Consider the following 21,986-nt stretch of genomic DNA (forward strand, 5'->3'; position numbering starts at 1 on the left):
TCCAGGTTTCTGGGATAAGCTGTCGCCTGTTGACAGTCTTGACAGCCTCGCACCTCGATCCTTATCGTAGTCGTTATGGAAAATAAACCCCATTGAAATCAATGGTGCTTCCATTCAAGCAGGCGAGCTAAAGGTCGTTCTGTAAATCTGATTGGACCCCGCTGGGATTTTCTTCCTAGAAGAGCCTTCGGGGTAGGGTGTGCCAATTCTCTAGGGTTGGGGGTGGGTAAGTGGGGCAGATATCTTGGCAATTCCGCATTGGGACATAGGACTCGCATCTCATTGGCTTTTAATTGCACTTGAATAGGCCTCAATTGAGAGGACTTCCTTCCATCCCATTTGAAGAAATTGGCCTAGACATCAGGACGTGTTGATCGAATAAGGGGATTCTTTGCTGCCCCGTGGTATGTTTGCCACTGACACACACCCCGCCCCCGTCGACAGAGGTGGGGGCCAGCAAACACGTTCTTTAAGGCGGTTTCGCAGCTCCCGGCCTCGGGATGCGAATGGCCGCGATAGAAAAGGAAGGATCGGATGGTGCGTTTATGAAGGCGCATCACGACCCATCCACCAGGGGCGCCAAGCACGCAGCGAACATCGCAACGCAAAACACGAACGTAAGAAGTCCCGTGTGAAATTATATGACTGGCGTCCACTAGGAAATGCCACCTTCCTTCCACTTTGGAAAACCTGGAGCCCTCGTGAGCAGGAACTCCCTATGTGTTCAAGTCTGGGAAAGAAGAACATTCTAAGATGGCCGAAATCCCACCTCTCTGGGACTCCAGAGGCTCTCAGCCACCCCCACCCCCACCCCCATGTCTTTTTTTTAGCAGACATTTAAGGCGGCATATAAATGCGAATAACAAATCAATGGCCTTGACACTTTTGGAAGAACATCACTGGACCCACCATGGAAAGACTGAGATAGCTGCTGGCTTCTTTCCAAGAGAAAATGGAGAAACACCTACGGAGAATGAACTAGGCCCTTTTTCTGGTGTGCTTCCTCTGCCTAATGGTGCTAGGCTGGAATCCAAGGGAATCTTTGTTATCTTTTTACAGAGAGAAACCCTAACCTGCCCTTGAGATGATCTGCGTTTTTTCTCTAGGTGTCAAGACGAACAGGAAGAAGGCATCTTCTTCCTCACCTTCTAGAACATTCCAGGGATTCTTCTGTCATCCCCCCACCCCAAATTACTGCTGCTCTTTCTTTACTGGGTTGTTTTAGTTTGTTTTTATTTGGATTTTATTGTTTGAAAGCAGCCTGGAAAGTCTGATGGTGCAGAGGAGAATTCACAGGATGGATGTAGGCAGGCACCCTTAATACGATTTAAAAATAAATAAATTACACGTCATCTATAAGTCCCTGTCTGACTGCCTAATATATAGGGAATACTTCCTGTGACTATTTTGATGACTTCCACACCTTCAACCCCGGTCAAGACCCTTTGCACCATTGTTCTCTATAGAGCTTGAATAGATTTTTAATTGTAAAATTTGTTGGGAACTGAGCTGTCAAATTTTAAAATCTCTTGTTTCAAGAAATTTCATTTTTCAGTGGTTTTTGGTTCTGCTGTTTTAAAACAAGAATTTTAAAGGGGCACATTTTAGATGGAAGAGGGAGTTTCACAGGATGGGGTCATTTATAAATGACACTCTATAAATATGACCGTTACTTTCATATATAACATTTATTTTGTGTCCTGTTTGAGTGTGTGCCCCCCCCTCTCTCTCTCTCACACACACACACGGAGAATACAGAGGAAATGCATTTTTCCCCTTTTCTTAATCGCCTTCTAATCCCTCACTTGAAAGTTGGAGAGTTGGTCCTGCGATTAGTCTTCCGCCTCTGACTCACTCAAGCCCCTGCCAGGGCATTTTCATCCGGCCACATGAGAGGTTGCTTGGGCATTTAGGATCGGGGCTTAGGTTTTGCTTAAGGGTTCGTGGACCTAGTGGCTGACCCGCTGCGATTCCTTTCACAGGGGCAAAGCATCCATGTCCCAGCTACAAATCCTCTGAGCGCTTTGTAGGAGACCGCCGCCTCCCCCAACAGCTATCCAAAGGGAAACCCTTTTCTTTTCAAAGAAGAGATCTTGCCATTTTCTTCTTCGTCTTCGCGTAAAAGACAACCAACCGCGATGATGAAGCTGCCCCGTTTCAGTACAACGTGGTCTTGTTTGTTTGTTTGTTTTTGCTCCAACAGGCGGAGAGAGAAAACGCGCAGAGGCATTTTGCCGCATCTCAAAAAGAGAAGAGATTCCCTTTTCACGCAGGGAAGGGGCAAATGCCACAGATGTCGGACCTCAAGGCTCTGGTAGCGCTATCCCATTGCTCAAGGCAGTGGGATGCGCAAGGCAGTGGGCACATCAGATCCGGCGCAAGCCACGTCCCAAGGATGTCAATGGCGAGGCTTCCATTGAATTGAACGGAGATCCCCAGTGGTCGTCTTCGGGCCACACTACAAAGGGGTGTTTCTTTCCCCTCACGTTCCCTTTAGAATCTCACATTCTGGACAGATCCCCCAAATATACTGCATCTAACCCCCGCTCAGTACTTCTCATCTCGTAAAGCTTGGGAAGCGGAAGGACAACTTTCCTGGAACCAGAGAAAATATAGAGCTCATTTCATTTGAGGATGTCGGCGGAAGTTTTGTAGGCGGCCTGAGACAGGACACAGGGATGAAGTGTGGGAATCTAAGTTTGCAATCCTTTGCCCATTTACCAGGGAGTAACCTCACTGAAGCTAATTGTGCTTACTTTTGAGTAGAGGAGTAGAGGGTTGTGCTGTTGGGATGTAAATGCAATGCAAATGAATGGGACTTGCTCTTAAGCATACATGTCAATAGCAATATATGTGGGGGGGATTCGGCCCCATTAGGATTCAAAACACATTTACTGGAAAGTACCAGCGATTTCTATGGCATTCACTCAGTAAAAGTTGTGGCCTCAAGTTTGCATAAAGCCCTCCCTTTAAATTATGTGGTTGATTGATGTGTTATTTTGCTTTTTCAATTTATAGTGATTTTACTTCTGCAGTTTCAACTTTTATCTCTGTTGGAGATATGTTTGAAAAGCAATAAATAAAAAAACCCAACAAATTAATAAAAGGGGTGACTAGGATTCTGCCTTTTGTTTTTAAAACACATGCTACAAATACACTTTTAACAGAGGCTACATAATTTTAAGTCAGGAAGATAGTAGGGCAAATCTGAAGAATGGCAGGATTTCTCTTATTTTGCCTAGTAGGATATACTAATGAATTTATTTATTAGGGTATTTTTAGTAAGAAAAAGATCTAGCAAAAGGCCAAACATTTATTTTCCTCAGAAACATGTACAAAAAAAGGCTTTAATTATTTTGACTACATGATATTATTGTTGCTTTAATTTGAAATTTAAACTTTTCAAAGAGCACCTGTTGGCATGGACTCTTTCCTAGCCACTCAGGAAGTGTTGGAATATGGGCAAAGGAATTTCTTATAACTGCATCCTCAGTCAAACTGATTCTGTAGTTTTGTAACACTAGTGCAGTGATTTGACTTCTAATGATGTTGCAATTTACAAATTAAACATACAAGTCACGTTTCATTTGCATAATGCCTCCACTGTAGATAAGTTCCTAAAAGAAAAATAAACGGATTGGTTTTTTTAATCTGTTGATTAATATATAGGCTATTCATTACTTAAAAAAAAAACTCTTACAAGGTGAAGGAGAAATTAAAATACTCAAGAAAGAAGCATTTTGCCCCATTAAGTAGGGTCTGGGTTGGGTCCTGGAAATTCTCACTGATGTTGAAAAGGAAACTTTTGTAAGCGCAGTGTGTGGTAGACAAGTCCCTTTCTTATACTTTGATTTTAATTGCCAACCTATTTTATCTTGTTAAGTTTGCTAAACTATATGTGTAAGACACAGAACTCAACACCCAAGAACAAGGTTATTGCTGCAGCAGGACTGGCGCTGTGGCCAACAGGGGGCGCTGAGACATCCTGCTCAGCCCCCGCCTCTCATCTAAGCCCATCACAACCCCGGAAGAAGCGGGTACAAGCTTGCAAGCTTAGCGGGGTCGAGTACAGATCTTTAGTCCTTATGGATAAAAAGAGATTAAAGGCTAACTTCCCTCTCCCTTTCTTTCCTTTTTTTTTTGTATCAATTTTAACCAACTACGAAAATGTAGAGCTTTTATCCTTTGATGTCTTCCTAGAAAGAAACGGTTACATCAGTTGCGAAATTACATCGTTTGCAGAGCCAACAAATCTAGCATGAAGTGGGGGAAATAATTTAATTAATAAATGATCTTCCTTAGAGGCACTTTAAAAAAAGAAGCTGATCTTTCCCTTCCTTTTTTCTTTCCCTCCCCCATTCCAACCAGCACACTCCCTTCTTGCTGATTGTCACTAGATCTTATTAAATGTATCAAACAAAAATAAATAACTCCACATTAATGCCCCTTGTTGTTCCGTATTTGTGAGCGATCTTTCTATTAGGGTTGCATCTATTGTCCACACCAATCTATTTTTTAAAATTTATTTTTAAAAGGAGACTGAGCCCGAGTTTACAGGAAGAGATAAAAATAACAACCTAAAAATGAAAAACTGTGTCAGACGTTGTATCCGCACCCATTTATGATGGAAAGCCTAAATAAAATTGCAACGGCCTACCCACCCCCCACTTTAAAAAAAACACCCTCTTCACCTGTATTTAAATAGCACGTCTTTAATTACAGCGGTCGGGGATGTATGAGGCTGAAATGAAATTAGCAGTCATTACCAGCCCCTTTAACTCCGTGGTGCTTTTGATCAGCGCTAAATTAGCTTCCCAGTCCTAACAAAGGCTCTATAGCAAGCAGTGGGCTGTAAATAAGACAGCTCGACCTGCCCTCAACACCTTTTCTCTTGTCAATCACAGCTCCGTCATTCAACCCAAGATTAACCTTTATCTACCAAATTCGTGTTTCTTTTAAAAAAAAAAATAATGAAAAAGAAATAGGAAAAAAAATCAAAACACTCACAACTTCGTAAAAGGAGCTGCTTCCTTATGAAAATGGGGGGGGGGGGGAGAGAGAGAGAGATCCTGGATTATAATTAGCCATTTTTTTGCTATTTCTAAAATCATTTTCAGGCGCTGTCGTGTGAAGTCATTGCAGTGCTGCCGGTGGGGGGGGGCGCTTCCTCTGCGAAGGGAGGGGAGTTCCAAATGGGTAAAAAAAAGTTGGGGGGGTGGGGGAGAGAAAAATCTCCCCCTTGGTGTGAATCAATTAAAGGCTGGTCTTCATCGTACCATTAGGGGGCGCGAGAGAGCAAGTGCGCGCTTCGACCGCTGGCTGGTGCCTAACAGCACCTTGTAGATGTCGCCAGGTAAAACATCTCCCCTGATTTTCTTCTTCCTTCTTTCCTCGCCTCCCTCCCTGCTCCCCCTCCCCTTGCTTCATCTTCCTGCATTACCTGCTTTCCGGAAATCCAACGTGCCCGGTGTCAGATTCAGATGCTGCACGGGCAGAGTGCCCCCGTCACTGGAAGCCCCTCTGATTTTATTTTCTGCAATTTGGCTCTGGGGTTCTTTACAAAGCGGGGTTTCTCCTTCCTTGCTAAACGGCGCTGACCTAAAGACAGCGCCGTTTTGAACCTCTCGCTCTGATAAGTGCAAACCTTTTCTTTTCTTTTCTTGCTTTTGTTTTTCCGGGGGTGTGGGGAAGAGAGAGAGAAGCAGTATGTATTCTTTTTGTTCGTAAACCGAATAAGACGCTGGGAGGGGGGGAGAAAGGGGGGCACAAAAACGTGTCGTTTTTGTTTCGTTGCTGCTTTTGCTGAGGCAGCAAACGCGCTTTTCATAAGCTGTCAATTTGAATCCAAAAATGGGGAGCGGGAAGGGGGGCAGAAAAGCGAGAGAGGAAGAGAAACCTCCATATTACCAAACTATAACGCTCTTTCCTCACGATTGGTATACGGACGTGTGCCTATATTCCCCCCCCTTTTTTTTTAAGGCACCCGCGAAGGCAAGAAAAAAAAAAAAAACCAAGCTGGAGTTCATGTCAAAGTTGGTTGAAGTTACTTACAGGTTCCTGCCAGTTCAGGCTGTTGGCTCGGAAGTCGTTTGATTGGCAGAAGAAAGGCAAAGTCCACGGGGGCTCCTCAGTCCCACTCGGCCTCGGGGGCTTGGAGCACTTTTCCCGGACAGCGACACTTGCAGATGCTTGGAGGCTCCGTCTCTCCCCCCCTCCCCCGCCCCCCGCAATCTTTCTTCTTCTCCATCCAGAGTGAATCCAGTTCGGTTTTTCTTCCCCCCGTCTCTCCTGGTTGCCTTACACATCCTTCAAGTCCTACTCCTAGCTTTAAACTGCAGCCCCTGGAACAAGGGGGGGTGGGGAGAGGGAGAAAGAGAGAGGGAGAGAGAGAGACAGGGAGAGAGGGAAAATCGTTTATGGTATGGCTTAAAAAATCCAAATGGCTGATTTTGTGTGTGCGCGCGCGTGTGTGTGTTATAAGAATGCACCCACAACAACAAAAAAGTCAATTCTCCGTCTCTTTCTCTCTCCCCCTCTCTCCCCCCCTCCATAGAGGAGAATAAGAATAAAGAATAAAAGCTTTATATTTTTGCAGTGGGTATTCAAAGATAATTTGATGCTATTGTTTCTGCTACAGATGGTTCTTTTTAATACAATAACAGTGTGCTTTGTGCATGCCACACACAATACAAATCGAAAAGCGTTTTCCTGAATAACCATTTTGTTCTCATTTGTATAGGGCCAACAAAAGGCGCCGTGAAGTAATGGGGATTCTGTTTGTTGAAGCCACAGAATAGGGGCTTGATAAAGATTTAGGTTTGGTTGCCCCCCCCCCTCCCGCCCAAGGGAGGAGCACCAATGCAGAAGGCCCGCTAAGACCTAACCGGTCCCTGAATACTACTACTAATTTATTTATTTATCATTATCATTATTACTATTACTACAGATGATTACTTTTTTATATATAAAGATGAAGGCTTCTATCTCCCCCTCACGTTTTAATCGGTCCAAACATCTGTTTCTTTCAATGGGGGGAGGGCGGAATGTATTCATCGCTTTTTTTAAAAAAACACCCTAGAATTAGAAGGGAGGGGCATGAGAAATGAGTATTTGGAAATGCTAAACTGAAGACGAAGTGGACAGCCACACATCTGCACCCGTTTGTCTGGGGGTGCGCGCGCCCCTGTGTGTGCGCGTGCCCTGTTTTTCCAGCCTCGTGTACCATAAACACACAAGGCTTCAAGAGCTGATCTTCCAGGATGGGCATAGATAATTTCCCTTCATGACACCTCAGTATCCAGAAACTGTGTCCAAGAAAGAGACGCCTGTCTCTCCTTGCGCTCATCCCCCAAAAGTTTGCCATCTCACTCCCAAGATAAAAGTCAAAAAACCCGTATGATTACTGCCCCAAGGACTGTGCCCATAGCTAGACCTAAGGTTTATCCCTGGATCGTCCAGGGGTCAAACCTGTTCAAAGCGCTTTATAACAGTTTTATAGTGCTTTAAAGCAGTTAAAGCGCTTTATAACTGTTAAAAGCAGTAGTGTAGATCCGGCCAGTGCTCAGGCAGGGGCGAACCCTGAATGATCCCAGGATAAACCTTAGGTCTAGCTGTGGCCACAGTTTAGCTCAGCCGGGAACATTCGCCTCTGTAAGAGCTCCTGTTCATTAGGTGACACTCAGCGCAGTTAAGTCTGAGTGGAACCAAGCTTTCTTGAATACTCTATTCACTCGGTCCCCTCGGAGCGCCTTGGGATCCGACGCTGCTGCGCAGTCAGACTCCTTTCCTTCCGCAAGAAGGTCACGTCCGAAGACAACCTCCCACCTGGGTTGACCACGCATCCCTTGCACCAGCAAGATTCATTGCCCTTGACAAGTCTCTGATCTCTCCAGAATGGGTTCCAGTTTCCAAGAACGTTCACACAGGATTAGTTAATCAGTGGCAATGAGTTCCGCACTGCTTGGGTTTCCACCGTGGCGAAAGTGGATTAGCAGTCCCCGCTCGCCCCCGCCCCCGCCCCCACCCCGTGCATACCTGGGCTGTGACTGCAAGTGCGGGCCCGCACCCAATGGTGACACGAAACGGAGAACGCGTGTTGAAATATTTTGACTATGCGTCCTCAGATTAAATGCGAGGTGTTCTGTGTGCGTTTTATCTGAGTTTAAAATCGTATTAAAAGTTAAAGTCGATTTTAACTTCACAGTTTTGACGTCCATCATCCTCATCCTCTTTTGCGTAAGTGTAGACTCCTTCCCCCGCCCCCGCTTGAGGGTCATGAGTAAATAAGTACTAACCGAATTAGAATTTAGAATTTCTGGAAACCGCCCAGAGAGCCCTGGCTATGGGAGCGGTATATAAGTGTAATAAATAAATAAATAAATAACCGAAGCTGAGGGGAGGGGGATAGAGAGATACCTAATTTTCGCGGGGGTGACACGCGCACGCAGTCTTCTCCGTTCCTGCCAAAGCAGCCTCACAGGATGAAGAAATTCCATCTTGCCTCCACCCCACCCCCACCCCGTCCCAACTGCTTTAGCAAGCCTCGTTTCCGAGCGGGACCCGCCAGCCTGGACCGACCCGTGGGTCGACAATGGGGCGCGGCGGCGGGGGGTGGGGGAGAGTTGTTCTGCTGGGCGTCGTGTTTCCCTAGGAATTAATGCTCCGGCTCTTGCCGCCTCTGTAACCCCGTCCGGACGGTAATCTACCTCCGTGACTTCTTCACCGGAGTGGGGAAAGGGTCAGCAACTTGTTGCAGAGAATAATGGCTCCAGCGGGGTGTGTGTGCGAGCGCGCGACGCATTCTTTAATTAGTTCTCTCCATCCCATCCTGCCCACCCCCTTCAAGCAAAAGAAAAGATCCTCGCCCCCCACCCCCGCTTTAATCTGCCCCTTCCGGGCTGCACTTTTGCTTTAGGAATTCCCGTTATTGGTTTAGAGGCCGCATCTCGGAAAGTCACCTAATCAGGGATTATTGCTGGGGAATGAGAAGTGACACGCGCCCAAGGCAGACCCTCGGCAGGACCGTGTGGGACTGGCGCCCGGCGCTTCCCAAAGCACGTGGCTCGCCGCGCTGCCAGCCCTTGGCGCGCCCCCTTTAGGGAAACCGCGAGAGCGGGAGCAGAACGCGTGTCCAGGAGGCCTTGGGAAAGGCGTTCGGTGCCTGTGCCCCCAGAAACGGGCCGACATCTCACAACGCCGCTTGCCGGCTGCTAGATCGTTGCTGGCACATCTTGGTCCACAAACCACTAGAGCCCAAGACCTGGGATATAAAGACAATCGTCTTCCCTAACCCCACTTGGAATTGAGGTCCGCTGAAATCAATAGGATCTGCTGTCAAGCAAATGAATCTAGGTTTGAGGTGGGGCGGGGGAGACGTCAGGCTTAGCTGAAACTCAGAGGCGAAGTCCGACTAGCAAATCCACCCACCGCTGTTTCATAGCCCACATTTAAGAATGTAAAAGGACAAAATAGATACACTTTGATTAGGCAAATTTGTGGTTCGCCACGTCGGGGTTTCCCTCATGTAGTCCAGCAGAGCTCAATAGAAATTGGCTTAGTGAAGTCCATCTTCGTGGCCTTTTCCCGAAGAGGCAGAGGCCGTGGCAACCCTCCAATTGCCTCCCCACCGGCGCCACAAGACCAGGCTAGATTACTTTTGAGTGCCTCTCTCTCCCCCTCCTCACCCCACTTCGCTCATTCACCTTTCGTCTTCTGAAGATTCATTGCATGGACTCTTTCCTTTGGAAAGACCATTTAGACGGAAGAGTAAGGTTCTCAAAGGCCATGCCAAGAGTAGAAATGAACTGTGTGACGCAGCGCGTCCCTTGATCGCCACTTGCGCGCTCTCCTCAAGCTGCCCCCCTCTGCGCGCTCACTGGGGAGCGGGTCCAGTCGAGCGGCCCGGCGGGACTGAGCCCCAGGGGGGCACGCAGAGGATCGGGCTACAAGAGCCAGGCTAGGTCTGCACCAGCCTTCAACGTCTGAACGAAAGCCAGAGACGCGCCGTCCGCAAAACTGTTAAGTCGAGAAACTTCGTTAGCGGCCCTCCCCCATCCCACCCGCCCTCATTCCTGAACACCATACATGGCGATTGTAATGGGACACTCATTTCCAATCCACATCCCATTACAATGAATGGCGCTCGGCTGTTAACAATATATTATGTTTAGGATGGAGGGTGCTCCCGTCTGAAACCAACCCGGCGGGGTGAGTGGGTGGGGGGCTTCCTTGGAAGCGCTTCTCCTTAACCGGGCTATGAATCGGGAACAGGCAGAAATAACCCTGTGAATACCCAAGATATCACTTCCGTTCAGAAGCGATCAACACCAGTGGGTGATCTTCAGCGCCTTGGTCCAGTGGGGGAATGTAGAAAAAGGGAGACGTCTCTCCGTCCTCTCTGATCCCGAGCGCCAAGCTCAGGATGTGCCCCGACGCCCAGACTGGGGAGGGAGCGCAAAAAGCCCCGCATTCTGCCTTCCCCTCCCCCACCCCCACCCCAGGAAACTCGTGTCCTGGTGACCCAGGAACGTCAGAAACGTTTGCGGAGTCTCGCGGGGAAATTAAGGGATCAACTCCCTTGCAATGGAGGGTATTTAAAACGGCAGGCATTTGAAAGGCTTCCCGGAGTAGCGGGGATGGTGGTGAAAATAACAGCGCCGAATCAAACGCGATTGGTTTTCAAGAATGATCCGTTCCAAGGACGCTTGCCTTGTAGATTTCGGCTTAATAGAGTTGTGGATCCATCCATCTGTCAGAAATATATACATGTGTTTTCGGGTCAACCAGACTATAATTTGGCTCTTCTCCGTCCGTGTTTATTACGCCTGGAAGCTGTACAAAGCGGCTTCTTGAGCCGGTCGTTAGAACACGGTCTTCTCACAGGCGCACACCGCTAAAGCCCTTTCTAGCTGTTGACGCGGAAAGATGCGCGCGTGTTTGTACGCGCGGCTTCCTCCTTAGGTTACTAGGTAGGCAGGCAGGTATGCCATGGTAGTCTACGCCGTTATCTATTCACTTGCAAATGACCCGATCCCCACGCCCGGTTGGGAGACACCCTGAGCCACAACTTGAACGAACAGCCTATTGGGATCCAAAGCCGCCTGGCTCCATGGCAGCCACCGGGCCGAGGCGGAATCATTCCCGTCCTCCGGGGTTTTTTGCCATCGGAATGTGCGCCGCCGCAGTTCAGCTTGGCTGGTTTGTGGATGGACCTAGCATACGGCCGAGCTTCGAAAACTTCGGGGCCAAGACTACCGACAGTCAGCGCCTTTCCGCGATCTCTGCCCCCCACCCCACCCCACACGTCTCAGGGTCACAACCTAGAAATCTACCCGCCCCATCCTTGCCAGCCTTCCGGGTTTCTTTTCTGAATCTCGTTTATTTGGCAGGTTTCCACACCATCAGCACCACCACCACCATGCCCATCGATTGGGGGGTGGGGTGGGGTGGGGTGGGGTGATGCGGGTGTTGAAACCTGCCAAATAAACGAGATTCAGAAAAGAAACTCGGGAGGCTACCGGGGCAACGCGATCCACAACTCGGTTCAGACGAAGCACTTGTGATGATGTGAAATTGAAAGAAGCCACAGGCGTAAATTCGAAGATTTCGGCATAAGTGCTTACGGCACCCCGAAGGTTTGCCCCAAATAACAACCACAACCGCCAGGTCCGCTTCCAGAACTAAAGACCTGAAATGCCCATTCGGAATTTATGTTGTCTCCCAAGGAAGGACGCTGGAACCCTGAAATGAGACCGCAAATTCTAATTAAACGAGCTTATTGGGGGAAGAGAAGGGGAAGAATCCCCGTCCACCGGTTGCTGTGCAGGTCCCTTCGCATCCGTCTGAACGCCTCCCCAAAGGTCAGGTATTTCTAGTCGGGCGGTTTTGTCGTGGTTTTAACCCAACGCAAAGGGTTCCCCTTGAAGACGCTCCTGACACAACGCAGGGCCGCCGGCCGACTTCGAAGAGGGAATTCACTTTTTCACGCCGACGCCGTTCCCTTGGCGGAGTCCCGTTCAAACCGGTTGACTTGCCTGGAAATGCGTGTCGGTGCTGCGTGTAAATTTTAGTTGAACTGGCACGCATACACGGACGCCTATAAGTTCACCCGTTCAGCGAGCACGGCGGAAGAAGTCGGCTTTAAACTTGCACACCCCTGCACACTTTGGAGTAAGTCCCATTAAACTCTATGGGAATTACTTCTGAGTAGACCCGTATGCTGCCCTGGACTTCTCAAGGAAACCAAGCGGATTGAAGCCAAAGTATTTAGGATTTTATGTCTCTGGCTGTGCTGCAGTGACCGCACTCGATCGCTCACTTACTCTGGAGGGATCCCATTTTGGTTAACAGAAAGGGTTCGGGAGTCAAGTTATTGAGGCCTACAGCCATTGGGTCTTTATAATTTGAAATAGACGGACAGGAGAAACGGACCGGGTTCACCTGCTCGGACTACGGAAAGCAAAATCCAGCAGCCTCCCCGGCCCCCGCCCGCTCCCGAATAAGGCCCCGGGAGGTGTAAGAAGTTGAATGTTATCGAGATCCATCATGGGGTGTCTTTCCAAGTAATCGTGTTTGGGGCGAAGGAGCCAGAGCCAGAGCCGCGGCCGCCCTTGGCTGGCGCCGTAGAAGCTGCACCCCCCGCCCCCCGGCCGCGAGAGAAATTAAGAAGCGTCGCGATGCCACTTCGAACGGGGGGGGGAGAGATACAGGGAGGGGGCGGCCTTTTTTTGGAAGTCTCCTGGTTTCAAGTGTTTCCAGTTCGCAGGTGCAGCCAAAGAGTTCCGAGAGTTTCGGCCCGAAGGTATCTAACCTGACCCCCAGCGGGGGCGGGGCAGAGGGGTGTGTGTGAAATAACCTAGGTCACTTGCACAGAGAAAAAGAATAAAGATCAAGAGCCCAATCCGCCAGAAAGTGTGCTTGAGAGAGACCGATTTGAATTTGGGGGGGGGGCGATTTAGGCAAGAGGCACTTCTCCTTCCCTGACATCTTTTTTATTTATTTTTTATTTTATTTTTTGTTTATTTATTTATTACATTTTTATACCGCCCAACAGACGAAGCTCTCTGGGCGGTTTGTTTGTTTGTTATAAGTTCTCCCATGGCTAGGTTCAAACATCCTGGCGTAGAAAAGCTACACACCTTCTTTAACCGACCTTCCTGCACCCAAATTATCCAAGGAATAGGTGTCTGGGTCTGCCCCCTAAGGCTGCTGCTGTGGCTGCAACCCGCTGGAAGGGTTCAGCGCTTATGGGAGGGTTCAGCGCTGACCACACCAGGAGTCAGTGACATGAAGCACTGACATGAAGCACCCACGACATCAAAAGCTGTCCTTGCATTTCTATCATTCAAAGGTAAAACTTGTTGTTGCTAGAAAATACTTCGGATCTGCTTTCTAATCCGCATTAACAATAATCTGGGCATTTTCACCCCAGGCTCAACTTGGTTTGATCTTAAAAAGCTAGAAGGAACATTTGATTTCTCAGCTGCATCCCACATTAATAGCATACAGGTGTCTTGGTACCTGAGATTTAAATGACCTTCTTGCCCTTACTCCCCTATTTATGCTACCCTCTGATCAATGCTAATACAGAAGAGAAAGTAGAGGAGAGAAAAATGTTAATGAGCATTTTGGCCATTGTAGGCTTTACATATATCACACGACTCCTCCAGTGCAAACCCAACTCTCTCCTGGCCAAAGTGTCTCTAGTAGCCTCGTTTTAAATACCTGGGGAAAGAGGACAGGTTGCTGGCAGCTGCTGGGGTGGAAGGCAACAGCAAACACTCACACAACTCCTCCAGTGCAAACCCAACTCTCTCCTGGCCTTAACAAGTGGTTAATAGAGGGACAGCACATAGAGCAAGTTAAGAAGTATAGATATCTGGGTATTGTGTTTTCCTCCACACTTTCCTGGGCTACCCATAGGCAGTCTGCAGTTCAAGCTGCCCAGAATATCAGTAAGGCAGTTTTTCGGTTTTTTTATATCAAGGGGGGACAATTTATTCCTGCTGCCCTACAAGTATTGAAGGCTAAAATTCTGGCCCAGTTGCTGTACGCTATCCCAATATGGATCCAGGGATTTAATACAACTGCCGAGAGTGTTCTGTCAAACTTCTTGCACTCACTTTTTGGAATGCCAAGGTGTGTGCCACTGCTGCATTGCGCCTGGAGGCTGGCCTAGCATCTATAGAAGGAAGGGCTTGGTTCCTTGCCTTTCGATATCGGCTAAAGGTTGTATATGCCAATTCATCCCAAAGCTATCTTTATCTTTTGCAAAGGGATGTTTTTACCAGTTCATGGTATAAAGGTTTTACTGTCAAATTGTGCATATTAGGTCTATCAATGGATTTTCTACATACACAAGATTACTCTGTGGTAAAATCCATAGTAGAACAACGGATTAAAGATATAGATTTTCAATATGCTATGACAAAGGCATGCAGTTCCTGCTCTCCAATACACTCTGGTCTAATTTTTGAATTTCCCAGATGTGCTAGATATCTGAACTATTTGACCATCCCCAAGTCCCGACATGCTTTTACAAGGGCTAGATTTAACTGCTTTACTTCTGCAATCTTGGAAGGGCGTTATCAGGGCATCCCATATGAGGACCGCTTGTGTCCCTGTGGTGACAAAGCAGTTGAAACACTAGACCATGTTTCTTTCCAATGTAGCTTCCACAGGGAGGAGAGAAATAGATTTCTTGGCCCTCTTATGAGAAAATGCCCTGGAAGGACACCCAAACAGTATTTGGAATATTTTCTGGCAGGTACAAACAAGTTAACAACAGAGTTAGTGGCTAAGATCCTCCTCTCCATACAAAGGAATCGCAAATTGATCTTATCTTAATTGTAACTTCTATCCTATGCTGCTGTTGCTTATCTTTTGTACAAGATAACCATGCCTATATATTTTAAATATGTGTATGTTTTAAACAACTCTTTTAGCCTGTTTGTATAATGAACTAATGACTGTGATTTTATGGTTTTAAATTAATGGGTCTGTGACCACATAATAAAATGTATGTAACTCCGTGCTCAGGGTGAAAGAGATTTGAAGCTCCTGCCCTCAGTGGTCAGAGGCCAGAATATTTCATAGGCTAGTGGTCTTCAACTGATCCAGACCCAGGATCCACCTCGGATTCCCAACCTGCAGCATGGGGCCCACTTTCCCAATTTTACTAACTATGCCTATATATTTTAAATATGTGTATGTTTTAAATAACTCTTTTAGCCTGTTTGTATAATGAACTAATGACTGTGATTTTATGGTTTTAAATTAATGATTGTTGGTATTGCTTTTATTGGGTCTGTGACCGCAAAATAAAAATCTGAATCTGAACTGCTTTACATATATCAGTGGTTGGTTATTCCAGCTAAACCCACAGCATTTGTATTATAAAAGTGGCTGAATTAAGAGCCCCTGTAAACCCTGCGTGTGAAAGCCCACTTGCATTTGGGACAACTAGTGCAGTAGGGGCTGAAATGTACTTTTGGGGTATTCAGGTACATCCTACTCAGCAGCCACAGCTCAGTGAGTGAGGATCTATTCACAACACCCATGAATATGGATGTTTTTGGTCCCTGATGCACTTTCATGACTCACAGCCAAAGTATTTATAGAGTGGCCAAAGATAGGGGTGGGGTTAAGTGCATTTTTAATAACCGATTCCCAGAAAAGTTTCCTTAGAATACTGAGTTAGGATCCCATCTTAAATTCTTACTACCTGTTAAGTTGTAAGCCTCCTTGAGGAAAAGTTGATCAAAAGGGTGTTATACATTTCTGAATAAATAACATAATAAATGTTGTGAGCTTGGTTCTTACTCTTCCCCCTGAAATCCTTTCTTTAAAAATATTTTCTGAGCCATTAAATCTGCTCACTGCTTTTTCCAAACATGGTAGAGTTAAAGTACTAACTATAAATCACTGAATTAACTTTTCCTTTATAATGTGCTAGGGAAACTGTTAAGCCAATTAAATGTGATCGAAAGCACCTTTATAGGGCTGAGGGGAAGGAACAGGTTTGTCTTTGTCCCAGTTGCAATTCATGATCCAAAAAGGGGATGTTTTCAAGCCCTGATTGCTAGGCCAATCCTGATATCTGAGAACTCTCTCATTTATATTACAGGGAGAAAATAACTCTCATTATTCGCTACAGAATTCCTTGTCACCAGTTGCTATAGTGCCAAAAATATCTTGAAAGTGATGTAGTCACTTGCTACAGTTCAGGATTTCCCCCAGTAGATGAGTATGGGATTTAGAATTCTGCTCTATATTTTAACTCATTCAGCTCCAAATAAGCCCAATTTACAACTAAGTCAATTTATGCCACAGTCTTAATATATTGATCATAGTCTCCTGGGGATTTCTGCAGAAGCTTCATTGACATGAATGGGACTTGCACAAGGATCACAATGTGACTCCTGTTGGTTTCACTAAGTTTAAAACCAATTGAAAGTCAACTCGTTGGCCACTGTGTGAACAGAATGCTGGACAGATAGGTCTTTGGGCTGATTCAGCATAGCTCTTCTTATGTTCATCATAAATACCTTGGTTGAAAAGGGTATTGAATCAGGATTATTTAAATTAGCCTCCCCCACCAGATGCCCTCCATATACTTTTGACAAAACCTCCCAGAATTCCAGACTATTGGCCTGGGCTGCTGGGAGTTGCAGTCCAAAACATCTGGACAGCTTCAGGTTGTTGCAATAAACATTTGGACTATTTTTTGCAAATCAGTTAATAATACATGAATAAACCAAACAAACAAAAAGCCATATGTGCTAATAGCAAACTTATTCTCCATGTGTGGATCCTGATGTAGCCATTATGGCACCACCTATATAAGAAGGATGTATCAGCAAGTTTGGGGGAACCCCAAAGTTTGCAGAAGTACAAAAAATGTTTAGGAAAAAACCCTAAGGGGTTGCAAAAGTCCCCATAGAGCAAAATAAAGTCTGGGCATGCTCAGTGGGGTATGGAATGCTGGCTGGTGTGTGTGTGTCTGTAAAACTAAGGGATGGGGAATTGAGTATCTGGGCTGGAATCCTGAACAGAAGCACTGAACACTGCAACAATTAGAAGGTACCACTTCTAACAACAAAACAACAACAAAATGACCAACCTAAAAGAGTTCTTTACATTGAGGGAGTTTTAATATGTCCATTCCTTGAAGACAATTCCTCTTTTAAATTTCTAATTATTAGGCTCTAACAGAACAATCCTATATATTTACTCAGAATATTACTTAGAATGAAACCCCACTGAATTCAATGCGACTTACTACCATTGTATCGGTAAGTGTGTATAGAATTGTATAAGGACATAAGAAGAGCCATGCCGGATCAGACCAAAGGTCCATCTAGTCCAGCATCATGTTCACACAGTGGCTAACCAACTTCCCATGGGAATCCCACAAGCAGGACAAGAATACAACAGCACCCTACTGCCCTTGTTCCCCAGCAACTGGTGTGCATAGGCATACTGCCACTGATACTGGAAGTCACATATAGCCATTAGGACTGGTAGCCATTGATAGTGTTATCCTCCATGCAGCCTTAATGTGTCACACAGGTTCAGGATCATCATCATTAAGAGGAAGAAAAGGCAGAGGGGAAAGAAGACAGGTCCCCGTCCTGAGGAACTTACAGTCTAAAATTTGACAAAGGAGAAACAACAGAGAAAAGGGAAGGAAGAGGATGGCAGTGTATGTGTTTCACTTATATGTGCCTGGGCTTGGGTACTTGCAGTCGGGCATGGGAACTGACTGGGCACACAAACTATTTGTATACAAAAATGTATGCATAAATAATCTATAAACGACTTAGGCTGGTGTATTTGAACTCAAAACAACTGACATTCATCCAGAGCTTTGTGTAAGCATCAACTAAAAAATCAGAAGATGCAACGTGTCCACTAGGGTCTGCACACATTGGACATACCCCAACGCTATAGAGAATGGAGTATTCCCTGCTCAAGAGGATCTCAATGAACACACTGAAACCCTGCAGAGCTTTGGCTTGTGGCCTTGAAACCAATGGAGCTTATTTTCAGGTAGCATTCGTGTTTACAATGAATGTGCAAATTGTTCAGCTGAAAGGAGCAGCACCTTGCAATCAGGGGCTGAAACCCTCCTACCTGGTATTTACTCCACTGATGCTGATGCAATCACTCCAGAGAAACCAAGCCATAGATTGCAGGGAAAGACAGGGGCATCCCGCTGCCCCCCCCCCCCCCTGGCAAAGCATTTTGCCACCCCAAGCATTTCGAGCAGGTTGCTCCAGGATCCCATGCAGAGGATCCTTCTGGGGCACAGCTCCCTGATGACCCACTACTTCACATTGGTACGCTGTAAAAATGTTGCTATCCCAAGTGATCTGTCAGATCATTTGTGATCAAGAAACCACGTTGAATCTATTGGACAGTTTGTAGGCCAGGCCTGCTGAAAGAAACCTATCACAAATGATCTCTCAAGCTATTTACCAAGATGTATATCTATTTTGAGAGCGACAGCAAGAGAGCGACCCAGCCTCCCTCCCTCCAATTAGCAAGGAAAGAGCAGCCCTCAATTGGAAATTCCTCAGGGCTAAAGAAGGGGGGAAAGGGGGAGAGAGAGACCCTTGAGTGGTGAGGTTCCACCTGGCCCTTGCCTTCCTTTGTATATTCAACATGATTAAGCTATAACAGGAATGTGGAGAGGGTCATTACCGACGGGTGCTCATCTTTGTGGTTTTATACAGTTTCTTACCCTCCTCCCGACTTCATTACTGTTGTCTGTATTGATTATCTATTCTAAAGTAAGCATCCGTTACTCACACAGCCACCCAGGATATTCTGACTTCAGGGACAGATGAAAAATGGTTATATATTCCGGTCCACTTTTCTGTGCTAGAAAGAACCCTCAAGGCAGCTCACACAAAACATTTTCATCTACAATTAGTGCAGGGTGGGGGTGGGGAACTCACCTTTTAAAACACAATTAAAACCAATGTTTAAAACAACCAGTAAACGAGCCAGGAGATAAACAGCAGTGCCAGCTCTCTCAACATTTCTATAGAATAAAAACAAAAAAGGCTAAGGAAGAGTTCATAGAATCACAGAATCATAGAATAGCAGAGTTGGAAGGGGCCTACAAGGCCATCGAGTCCAACCCCCTGCTCAATGCAGGATCAATGCAGTTCTTCCTTGTGCAGGGAGTTCCAAAGGGACAGCACTACTAGTGAAATGGCCTGGCCTGCAGTGATCAGCCTGATTTCCAAAGGCTGGGCTACTCAAGGAGATGGCCTCGGGAACATTCAGTATGCTATGTATTATGCCCTGCTTTGAAGACAATTGATTCAAGCCAGCGTATAGTTTCATCACAGTCTTCCCTAGGCCCACAGTTCTTCTAATGAGTGAGGTGGGCATCCATGTAGCAATGATATTCTCAGCTCTTTTTTTTATCTGCTCCACATGTTGCAATGGCTTCCTTGCATGAGTGTCTGGGATATGTTGTATATACTGGGTGAATAAATGTCAGCTTAATCCAGCCAGAGAAGTAGAGATAAATGATGGTGCAGGGTACAGTAGATGCCCTGGATGGGAAAGTTCATGTCCAACATCAGCCTGACCCAACCCAGTGCCCTTCAGAAAAAAAGATCAGCCCTAGTCACCATGACCAATGGGCAAGGATTATGGGAGTTGTAGTCCAAAAATCTGAAAAGCAGCAGGGTGAGGAAGGGTGCCCTATATTCTTCCTGAAGGAACAGATTTGCAGACTGAGGGTATTCCTGGGCTCAGATTTGCTCTTGGAATCCCAGGTGGTAACTATGGCTTAGATCAAGGGTGGGCAGATCTCCAGATGTTTTGGACTTCAACAGTCAGGGATGCTGGGAGTTGAAATCTAAAACATCTGGAGATATACTTTTTTTGGGGGGGGGGCTTAGAGTGTCTTTTGGTTTTTTTTAGTTTTGACTGGTTCAGCAGATGTATTCCTTGCTGGAAGATGGAGATCTGACCATTGTCATCCATGCCTTGGAGGCTTCCTTATTGCATTATTGTAATGTGATTATGTGGGGGCTTCCCTTGAAGATAATCCGGAAAGGTCAGCCAATATAGAGCACCACTACCTGACTGCTGATAGTCATAAGATAATACCTACTTTAAAGCTGTAATCTTATACATACTTACACAGGGAACTAGTCTCATTGAACCCAGTGAGACTTCCACGTAAGCATGAATAAGATTGTGCTGCATAACATCTGCAATGATAACCAGTTGGTTTCTGGACCAATCCAAGCCACTGGTTTTGACCTTTAAAGCCCTAAGCTGCCTAGTCCCTGATTATCTCAGAGTGTCTTCTCCCATATTATCCCCCACCATGCCCCCTGGAGCATGGAGATCTGCTAATGAAGCCCTGCTGTGAACACTGTTCTTTTCATACAGTATGTTAGGTAATGTCTACAAGGCTTTTTTGGGAACACCCTTTCCCAGGAGATCCATCTGTCCGTCTCAGCATTTTTTAAAGTCAGGTGAAATCGTTTTTCTTTTTAATTTGGTCAAGGAGTTGGGGGCTATCCTTATAGTTGAATTTTTGCTGGTTTTAGTTTTCTTTCTACTTTTTACAGATTGATATTCTGACCTTTTTATTATTTTGAGAGTGATTGTAATTCCTTACTGTAAAACACGTTGAGAACTCCCCCTTCCCCTGCCCAACCACACACCAAAACACCCAAAGAAACCAGTATTGTAAATGCAAAAGCACTGCCAATTGCTAAAGGCAAACTCAAGGTCCTCCTTCCTTGATGTTCATGTGCGGTTCATGTACGGATCTTTGGGCTGGAAATGAAAGCTGCAATAGCTGCATGGCCTTCCACAGGTACTATTGATTGTGTCTCCTCAACATTTTGGGATCCTCTCTGAATTACATACGCCAGTAGAGGCTGGTGGCTCTGATGTCAGTGGGAGGGTGAATCCACTCCAGGTTTCACTCAGAACTCTAAAGGTGCGATTGCATCTTGCATAAATCCTTTAGAGTTCTGACTGATACCCAGAGAGGATTCGCCATCCCGTTGACATTGGAGCCACCATTGGTATACACTATTGTATACACTATTCCATTGGCATACACTATTTTCAAAAATTCAGATTTTCAAACCAATTTCAACTCTTGGGATTTCTATGCGGCTTCTTAAGAATCCCTCCTTAATTCTTTACAACTCACACTTGTATTTTAACCTCTTGATATCAACCAATCAGAATACATATTGCAACACATGTGTTTTGTTTTCCTTTCATTTGTTCACTTGTCCAACCATTTTGGTTATTCAACAGTCATGAAGATGCAACAACAACAATTTCAAAAGAAACATGGGCATCTGACTTCTTTACTTGTAATTAACTAATTAATTTAAAGTAAACGATTTTCAGGGATTCCTGATGTGTTATGTCAGCAAAACTGCAATTTAGAACACTAATAAATGAGGAGTATGTTCATGCTCCAAATAAAGTAGGAGGGAAGGAGAGGGAAGGAATCAGGACACCCCTCTAAAAGCAGAGATGAGTTAATGCCAGGAGTGGATTTTAAATTGTACGCCACCTTGTTTATTTTCTCTGAAAGGGGGACGTTGAATGTTTAAGTATACATTTTAAAATACATACTTGTTTCCCTTGTCTTCAAAGAACCCAATTGCCCACATACACACACCCATTGCTTGCATTTTAAGTGCAGTATTTGCTGTTAATCCAGCCTGAACTATCCCCTCCCAACAGCCTGCACTTCACTCTCACTTTCACTCTCACTTTAGGGTTACCCTCTTATGGTTCTTTAAAAGCACCCTTAAGGAGTAAACTAACAATGTGGTTAGTTTAGTAAAATAATAATAATAATAATAATAATAATAATAATAATAATAATAATAATAATAATAATAGTCTGGTAGCAACCCTACCTCCATTTTTGGCTCACATACCCATCAATTACAAAATCATTTTAAAAACAACTCCAGAATCTG

The 21,986-nt window shown here is 45.6% G+C and overlaps 1 long non-coding RNA gene across 1 annotated transcript in view; it reads right to left on the reverse strand.

Moving 5' to 3' along the window:
• Positions 1-21,986, reverse strand: part of LOC134402107 (uncharacterized) — a 137,708-nt gene that overhangs the window by 51,363 nt on the left and 64,359 nt on the right. Inside the window, exon 2 of the long non-coding RNA XR_010025697.1 lies at positions 6,052-6,341. This is a non-coding gene — a long non-coding RNA (uncharacterized LOC134402107). The remainder of the gene's footprint in view (positions 1-6,051; positions 6,342-21,986) is intronic.

Source organism: Elgaria multicarinata, chromosome 8 (genome assembly GCF_023053635.1).
Source record: "Elgaria multicarinata webbii isolate HBS135686 ecotype San Diego chromosome 8, rElgMul1.1.pri, whole genome shotgun sequence".
Classification (NCBI taxonomy): Eukaryota; Metazoa; Chordata; class Lepidosauria; order Squamata; family Anguidae; genus Elgaria; species Elgaria multicarinata.